Below are 9,918 nucleotides of genomic sequence, written 5' to 3'. Positions count from 1 at the left end.
GTAGATAAATGATAGATAGATAGATAGGAGAGTTACATTTTGTTCACAAACTGTTTCATGCTTTTCCAGTGTTGCCATTAAAACACTGATCATTACAACATGGTGTTAATAGCCATGCTGGCTGTACAAGTTATTTTTCTAGATAACCACTTCCCACTAAGAGGACCCACTTTTATTCTCTTGTGCATTCACTGAATTAAAAGTAATCTGGAGACTTCTTTTTAAACTTCATTGCACAAATGATAGCTTTACTTTCTATAATCCTTTCACTCCCTCAAGCCCAGTAATGTACATTATACAGGCCAATATTACTGTGAACTCCACTCAAGCTTACATTGTGATCACTGACTCCTGATGTCTTCAAACCGTAGAGTCCTGCTACACAGTTTTTCATGGTCCTTGAGGCCTTCCTCCATCACCCTCTACTGACAACCTGCACAGATTCCATTTAGTCAGTTCACCACTCATTTATTCATTAATTCATCACTTATTGAGTTGGCTACCTTTTTCATACCAACCACCCTGTGGGTGCTAGAGATATGACCTTAAAAATGGAATGATACACAGTCCCTGCCCTCAAGGCAGCTACCATCTACTATTCTGTGATTCAGTGGATATGAAAACATTGTGATAACAAGTGACAAGGACAATGACGGCATTATAGGCAAGGTTCAGCAGGAGCACAGGAGGGAGGAACTGACTCTCTTTGGTGATAGGTCAGATCAGCTGCACTGAAGAGAACACCATGGAACTGGAAGGATCAGCAGGACTTTCCCAGGCAGCTGAGAGGGGTGGGGCAGGTGGAGGGGACAGTCGGGAAACACCAGCTAGAAGAGGCAAGAAAGGATTCTCTTCCACATGTTTCAGAGGGAGCATGGCCCTGCTGACACCTTGCTTTCAGACTTCTGGTTTGCAGTATTTGGTTACAGCATCCCCGAGAAATGGATACAGGCTTCCAGGTGGCACTGTCCTGTTGAAAGGGGTGGATGAGGTGAGACCAGTCTTCTTCCAAAAGCCCAAGGAGATACATGTGAAACTAACACAACGTTGTCGATCAATTATACTTCAATACAAATAAATTGATTATTTTTTTAAGACATAATGTGTTAGTCACTCAGTTGTGTCCGACTCTGTGTGACCCCATGCACTGTAGCCTGCCAGGCTTCTCTGTCTGTGGAATTCTCCAGGCAAGAATACTGGAGTGGATTGCCACTCCCTCCTCCAGAGAAACTTCCCAACCCAGGGATCGAACCCTGGTCTCCTTCCTCACGGGCATATTCTTTACCGTTTGAGCTACAGGAAAGTCTCCAAGCCCAAGAAGAGATTACTAAGGACACAGAGCGCACTGGGGCGTGTACTGGAAGAGATTGATTCTGCCCAGAGTGGAGAAGAGAAAAGGATTGGACAGGGAAACTTCAAGATGAAGATAACATTTGAAGATGGCATTGAAGAATCTTTTTGTCTCTTGGCTGATGATAAACTCCTGGGAGCCCAGTCCACAAATTCATACAAGTATTTGACAGATATTTATCCCGCACTTTGTGTTAGGCTCTGTGCTAGGCTCTGAGAATAGATTGGTGAGCAAAACAGGCACAGCCCCTACTCTCATGCAATGAGTCATCTGAGGGGGAGACAGACTAGTGTTCGTGAATACAAACAACTACCCAGAAAAAAAAATGTAAGCATCACTCGGATAAGTGATATGAAAGACAATTACCAAGTGTTAAGAGAACATATTGCAAGGAAGTTGTTCAAGGCTGGAGGCTGTGAAAGCCTTTTTGAGGAAGTGATGTTTGAGCTGTAATTCAAAGTAAATGAGTTAATTTGAGGTGAGGAGGGAAGGGAGGAGACAGCCCAGGCAAAGCCTCAGAAGGGAAGAAGGGTGACTGCTGTGGATTTGAGGATCTGAAAGATAGCCAGCGTCACTGCAGGACAGAAAGGGAGGGACTGTTGACACTGGGGGCAGGCAGCAGCCATAGCCTTGAAGGGTTTAGTGTTCATCCCCCAAGTAACAGATGAAAGGGAAAGGCAGTCAGTGAATTTCAGCTCGAGGGCCAAGAGACAAGATCAGATTTGAGGGGCGGTTTACTGTTGTTTGGGGCTTCCTTGGTGGCTCAGAGGTTAAAGCATCTGCCTGCAATGTGGGAGACCCGGGTTCGATCCCTGGTTTGGGAAGATGCCCTGGAGAAGGAAATGGCAACCCACTCCAGTACTCTTGCCTGGAGAATCCCATTGAGGGAGGAGCCCGGTGGGCTACAGTCCACAGGGTCACAAAGAGTCAGATACGACTGAGCGACTTCACTTCACTTCACTTACTGTTGTTTAGATCACCTTAATGAGAATGGTGGGAGAAAGTCAAGAATGAAAGCAAAAAAAAAAATTTAAGAAACTCTTGCACCTGTCCAAGTGGATGGTGGCTTGAAAAAGGTGGTTGTGAGACTTCCCTGGTGGTCCAGTGGTTAAGAATTGCCTTCCAGTGCAAGGGATACAGGTTCGATCCCTGTTTAGGGAACTAAGATCCCACATGCTGCAAGTCAACTAAGCCCAAGCACCACAACCCAGTACAGCCAAAAAACAACAAAACAAACAAGGTGGAAACAATGAAGAATGTAGGTTTAAGAAGTGTTTCTCTAGGCAAACAATGAATGAATGAATGAAACCAAGGTGTTTATCTACAGCTATTTCATATTCTTCTCTATCTTCATGTTTTAAGCCACTACTTCTCTGAAAAGTGGCATTGATGTCTCCATATGAAACATCTTGACATCTGATAATGAAGATTCAGACAAGAAGAAGGGTGCATTAAGTGGTGTTCTGGGAGATGGTGAGGCTCTCTCCAGTTAGGGAAAGGGAAGAAGAGAGAAGAGACGCTAGACTCCTGAACACTTTGATAAGCCGTGGAGGACCCAAGGCAAGGACCTATCTGAAGAAAGGGATGTCTACATTACCTGCCAGCCAGTAAGCTTCTCTCATCTGACATTCTCCAAGAAGCCTGACTCACAGGCATGGAGCTTAGAGGTAACATAACGTACAATTGAGCTCCCTAAGGCATCCAGTATCCTATCATTTTGCCTTTTTATACTGTTCATGGGGTTCTCAAGGCAAGAATACTGAAGTGGTTTGCCATTCCCTTCTCCAGCGGAGAAACGCTGGGCTGGAAGAAGCACAAGCTGGAATCAAGATTGCCAGGAGAAATATCAATAACCTCAGATATGCAGATGACACCACCCTTATGGCAGTAAGTGAAGAGGAACTCAAAAGCCTCTTGATGAAAGTGAAAGAGGAGAGTGAAAAAGTTGGCTTAAAGCTCAACATTCAGAAAACTAAGATCATGGCATCTGGTCCCATCACTTCATGGGAAATAGATGGGGAAACAGTGAAAACAGTGTCAGACTTTATTTTTCTGGGCTCCAAAATCACTACAGATGGTGACTGCAGCCATGAAATTAAAAGACGCTTACTCCTTGGAAGAAAAGTTATGACCAACCTAGACAGCATATTCAAAAGCAGAGACATTACTTTGCCAACAAAGGTCCATCTAGTCAAGGCTATGGTATTTCTAGTAGTCATGTATGGATGTGAGAGTTGGACTGTGAAGAAAGGTGAGTGCCGAAGAATTGATGCTTTTGAGCTGTGGTGTTGGAGAAGACTCTTGAGAGTCCCTTGGACTGCAAGGAGATCCAACCAGTCCATTCTGAAGGAGATCAGCCCTGGGATTTCTTTGGAAGGAATGATGCTAAAGCTGAAACTCCAGTACTTTGGCCACCTCATGAGAAGAGTTGACTCATTGGAAAAGACTCTGATGCTGGGAGGGATTGGGGGCAGGAGGAGAAGGGGACGACGAGGATGAGATGGCTGGATGGCATCACCGACTCAATGGACGTGAGTCTAAGTGAACACCGGGAGTTGGTGATGGACAGGGAGGCCTGGCATGCTGCAATTCATGGGGTCACAAAGAGTCAGACACGACTGAGCGACTGAACTGAACTGAACTGAACTGAAGGCATCCAGTGTTATTACCTAGAAAGCCCCAAAGTTTCTATAGTCATATTTTCCTGGAATGCATAGGGTTTGAATTGTTCACTCAGTGGGGTACCTAAGATGCTGCATTAGGTGGGCTGCATATTCCTTTCCTCCTCCATCACGCTAGGGAAGGATGCAGGTCAGAGGGGAGAAAGGCAACCAGCCATCTTTGAACACCTATAGTGTCTCACAACTGATCAAATCTGAAGACAATGGGAGAACTGCTTCACGTCTTACCCTCTTACTATACAGTTCAATAGGTTCTGGAATGAACTCTAGTTTTAATTTAAAATGAACAATACATTTTCATCCTAATTAATCACACAACCAAAGCTACTTATGAAGTGAACAGATGACTCAGTATTTGTTCAATAATGACATCATATTCGCATCTTTGCCCTAATTCTAATGACTTCAAGTTCCTCTTGCCAAACAGCAGAATCTGAGCCCTCCTTTAGAATTTTCCTGTTCTTCTTGAGCAGTCCCAAAAAGGTAAGAGTCTCTTGGCCAAAGGAACTGCACAGGACCATCAGTTGGCTTTTTCTGGAGAAAAATCCACAGAGAGGACCCTTAAGGAAACCTCGCCGTCACCACTGCTGACAGGGCTGAGACTGTTAAGAGCCCTGGGCATGTCCACAGAGAAGTGTTACTTACTCATTTACTCTTTTCACTAACTACGTCAGAGCTTCAGTCCCCATCTACCCAGACACACACACACACACACACAAATGCAAATCATCACATACATAGAGAAGGAGCCAAAAGGTCCCACACCAAGGATTCTAATAGTGGTGATGACTCCTGGAGCATGCGTGTTTGGATGTTTCTTGCTTTTGTCTGCTGACATACTCACTTGCTTTGCTTTTTCACTGTCATTTCATCTTGTCATGATCTTTCTGTTATGTATTAGTAAATATTTTGTATTTTATTATGTGGTACTTTCATTTTTAAATATCGTTTTAGGTAGCAACATTCAGCTGGTAATTGGAAGCCTTGCAATTTCTTTGGTCTTCCTGTAAGGTGCATTGAAACTTCAGAAACGGTTCTTTGCATGTTATCTGGCTTTGTGTTTCAGTCTAATATGAAAGCTGGCATCTGCGGGCCCTCACTGTGTGCCACGCACTGTGCCAAGCGCTGCCTGTGTGTTGGGCCACACCACCCTCCCCAGAATCCTGGGTGGGCGCTGTAACCCGCACTTCACCGATGAGGAAGCAGCACTTCAGAGTGGATGTGCTCTACACAGCAGCACGGTCAGTGCCGGGTGCCGGGTTCCTGGTGCAGAGACCCAAGTTGTGTGGGAGCCAGGAGGTCTAGAGCTCTTCCGGGGGCATCGGTTAGGGCACTGGTCTGGGGGCTTCCTCAGGCACTGGCTGGCTACACTCCCCACCCTCAGGGAAACCTCTCTCCTCTTCTCCCAAGCTCCCAAATCATGGAAGAAACAGGGAAGGGCTGGCTCCTCTGTGGAAATGTGCCCACTCCCCACCCACAGGCAGAAAGTCAGCAAAACTCAGCCAGCCGGAGTCCTGCCAAGCCCGCCCCACCCATCCTCCTGTAAGAGCTTAAGTCAACCGGCCCAGAAAAATCAGACAGGCCATCTTGGGATAGAGAAAGGAAAAACCCTGCAGCTGCCACCTAATTGGCATTCTAAACAGCTAGAAGCCTCCAAGCCCGAAAATGAATTAAATAAGACTTTTTTCCCCTTCAGGGTGGAGTACAGCCTCCAGGTTTCCACCCAAGTCACACCCTAGCAGCAGCTATTTATAATATCTAAATGCCAGATAGAACCTGCCGAGTGAAACAGAAACCAGAGGCCTGGACAACAAAGGCCCTCGGAGCAGATGCAAACCCCGAGGGAGGCAGCGTGTGGGGACTGGGCCAGGGGCAGGGCCCTCAGGCCCCGCGGGCGGCTGGCCAACCCTCCCACCCAAGTGGCGCCTCCCCAGCCAGCAGAGACCTTCAGAGAGCCCGCTGGTGGATGCTTCTCCTACATCCCACAGCCCGAGGCACAGGTTGGGTGCTGGGCAGGGACTCGGGCTGTACCTGATTGATTGGGAGTGGCCAGCACTGGAGCGGAGAAGGCAATGGCAACCCACTCCAGTACTCTTGCCTGGAAAATCCCATGGACTGAGGAGCCTGGTAGGCTGCAGGCCATGGGGTCTCTAGGAGTCAGACACGACTGAGGGACTCCACTTTCACTTTTCACTTTTATGCACTGGAGAAGGAAATGGCAACGCGCTCCAGTGTTTTTGCCTGGAGAATCCCAGGGACAGAGGAGCCTGGCGGGCTGCCGGCTACGGGGTAGTACAGAGTCGGACACGACTGAAGTGACTTAGCAGCAGCAGCAGCAGCAGCAGCAGCCCTGGAAGGGGCCAGACCCAGCACCTGGGGTGGAGCCCTAGGTCCAAGCAGAGGCTGGAATCAGGAAGAACGTGGTGGTTCAGGGAACAGAAGCAGGGGGTGAGGCAAACCCCTGATTTCCTCTTCGTACCCCATGTGATTTTCTGCCTCTTTTTTAACCCCCAGGGGACTCTGGCTCCTTCTGTGTGAAACACAGGCAGTAGTTCTAACAACTGAATGGGATATTTGAGAACACTGAGTAGACAGTAAGTCCTTAGAGGATAGATCCGCAGCATTGAAGCGGCAGTTGTTCCTACTGGACTTTTTCACCCAGATACAAAAATGCCTCTGTGCTGGCTGCTGGCTGGACCAAGGACTTGCCAGGCAAGCACAGGTCCCTCTCCTCCTGGAGGGCTGACAGGCCAGGAGACGGATCACATCAGAGGCTTCCAATTCCTTCCCCTAGTGTATCAATGCAGACTGGAAAGCTGACGAGCTAAACGGGCACCTGAGTAAAACCCACTTAGTATCTGGCTACTCCTGCCACCCTGGTCCCGCTGATCAGCTAGTGAGTTAAAGCAGTTTCTCCCAAAATGAAAAGCCCTTCTCTCCTTCTCTGATGAAATAAACACCCCCCCCACCCCACCCTCCACCCCCCACCCATCTCAGTGCAGCTCCACTCTGCTTTTCTCTAGGAACATCGACCCTCACACCACACTGAAGTTTCTTTCTGAGTTTCTAGGGTACCGCTGTCCTATGGAAATGTGATGTGGACCTCATAGGTCATTTAAAGTGTTCCAGCAACTTCACAAAAGAAAGTAAAAACAGATGACACTAATAGTTTTATTTAACCCAGTATATCGAAAATAGTATCATTTCAAAATGTGATCCATATAAACATTAGTTCTTGTTGTTCAGTCACTAAGTCGTGTCCGACTCTTTGCAAACCCACAGACTGCAGCACACTAGGCTTCCCTGTCCTTCACCAACTCCCAGAGCTTGCTCAAACTCATATCCATTGAGTCTGTGGTGCCTTCCAACCATCTCATTATCTGTCTCCCCCTTCTCCTCCTGCCTTCAATCTTTCCCAGCATGAGTCTTTTGCAATGAGTCAGCTCTTCACATGCATCAGGTGGCCCAAGTATTGTAGCTTCAGCTTCAGCGTCAGTCCTTCCAGTGAATATTCAGAGTTGATTTCCTTTAGGACTCACTGGTTTGATCTCCAAGGGACTCTCAAGAGTCTTCTCTAGCACCACAGTTCAAAAGGATCCATTCTTCGGTGCTCAGCCTTCTTTATGGTCCAACTCTCACATCTGTACATGACCACTGGAAAAACCATACCTTTGACTATATGGACCTTTGTTGGCAAAGTAATGTCTCTGCTTTTTCATACACTGTCTAGGTTTGTCATAGCTTTTCTTCCAAGGAGAAAGCGTCTTTTACTTTTGTGGCTGCAGTCACCGTCTGCAGTGATCTTGGAGCCCCTCAAAATGAAATCTGTAAGAGGGTGTTTTACAGAGTCTTGTGTGCATTTTATCCTGATAGTACATCTCAGTTCCCTCTAGCTACATCTCAAGTACTTGGCCTGCACATGTGGCTGGTGGTGACTGAATTGGATGGCACATCCTAGAGCATTTGCTTGACTTACCGTTGAGTTGTGTTGGGGACTCCAGCTTGAGGCTTTGATGCCAGCTGCTCTGAGGCTCTGATAATTGTAGGCATGTCGAGAGAGAAGCAAGTTCTGTTGCAGGCCAGTGTGAGGAGTCTGGTGAGAGAGACTGCCCTCTGTTTTCTCATAGCCAGTCCCCCGACAGTTTGGATATTAGTCTTGGGGTGGGGATGGGTCATGGGCACTGTGAACAAAACATAGAAAGCTGGGAATTCTCTGGTGGTCCAGTGGTTGGAGTCTGCACTTTCACTGCCAAGGGCCTGGATTCCATCCCTGGTTAGGAAACTAAGATCCTAAAAGACACATGATGTGACCAAAAAAAAAAAGCCAGTTGCCCTCAAAAGAGCAGACAGCTGAGCTTCAAACACCCACCTCTTCAGAGGAGGTCGTTTCCTCACCTCTCTCCAAGCTCTTGAAGCTGGAGTGAAGGCTGGCGTCCGGCTATTACCCCTGAGGAATAAAAGGAGCCTCCTGGGGAAGGGGCCTCATGGGGAAAGAAACAGGAATAAAGAAGAGTGAAAGCGAAGACCTTCAGACCACCAGCTGCAAGGGCATTGACAGCCTTTTCACACAGTCCCAGAAAAGCTTCTTTGGTTTCCAGAATGTCTGCTTGTGGCCTCTGAAAATTCAGCGAGGCTCTGCCTGTGAGAAATAGTTTCCAAGACATCACATGAAAAATATTTTCTGTTGAGGACCTAAGCTCAGTGAGGTCTGATCCTACCCATGAACACCGAGGAAGGCACTCCCTGACTGGGAGCTGCTGGCAGCTCCACTTGCCCCCATCAAACCCCAGGGTTATGATGCCTGTCTTGTGCAGAAAATTTGAGAACCTTCTGGAAAACCCTGGGAGAGGCCAAGATGGGACTTTGCGGCTGGTGCCTACCAGTCCTGAAGCTGGGGAGCCGACCTGTGGTTTTGCACAGGTCCCCACCCTGCCGGAGCCGCTGGTTTCTGGCACAGCCCTAGAGGCGTCCCGAGCCTGGGTTTGGCACAGCTTTCCCAGGCATTCGCCCTCTCTGTTGACTGCCCGTAATACGAACTGCCAAGCCAGTTACTGAAAGGATTTGGAATCTGAGGAGTAACACAATCACCACCTATGCTTTAGGCGAATTTATGGGAACAGTCTGAACAAAATGACCCCTTCCAAACAACCTGGAGTGAGTGCAGCCCTGCCCTGACAGAAGCACCACTTCCTGCAAAGTTGAGCCAGTGGGCAAAGTTGGGCACCCACTGATGTTGTCTGGGCTACTGTCATGTCCATCCGAAAAAAGATCACAATGTCCCAGAAGACACGTCCCAGAGAAATCGCTGCAGCACACTCTCCTGAAAAAAAATGTTCCTTCTTATCAGCACGCACGTGTGTGCTAAGTTGCTTCAGTCATGTCCAGCTCCTTGCGTCCCTATGAATTATAGCCTGCTGCTCCTCTGTCCATGGGATTCTTCAGGCAAGAATACTGGAGTGGGTTGCCATTCCCTTCTCCAGGGGATCTTCCCAAACCTGGTCTCTTAATGGCTCCTGCATTGGCAGGCGGGATCTTTACCACTAGCACCACCCGTGAGGCTCTCTTATCACCATGAAATCATAAAAATTAAAATGCTGAGAAAAAGAGTTTCTTTTGATTACTGGCCTTTTATGGATAACAGGAAACTGGTTTTGTTTTAACCAGCTGCTGGTTTAACCAGATGTTGAAAATCTCTGTCCCGTGGACCAAGGCCTGGCCTGTTTTTAATCCAAAGGACCCTGCCAGGTTATACGGTACAGTGATTCCAGACGGCACGGACCAGCACTGTAGGGCACACTGAATCACCCCTGCTTCCTGGCCTGCCACTGGCTGCTGTCATTCTGCTTCTGTTTGGTGTTAGCCAGACCCTTCAGATGAGTTCATTTC

The sequence above is a fragment of the Bos taurus genome, chromosome 6, assembly GCF_002263795.3.
Source record: "Bos taurus isolate L1 Dominette 01449 registration number 42190680 breed Hereford chromosome 6, ARS-UCD2.0, whole genome shotgun sequence".
NCBI lineage: Eukaryota > Metazoa > Chordata > Mammalia > Artiodactyla > Bovidae > Bos > Bos taurus.
The sequence above is the reverse complement of the archived record's forward strand: the minus strand, read 5'-3'. Positions refer to the sequence as shown.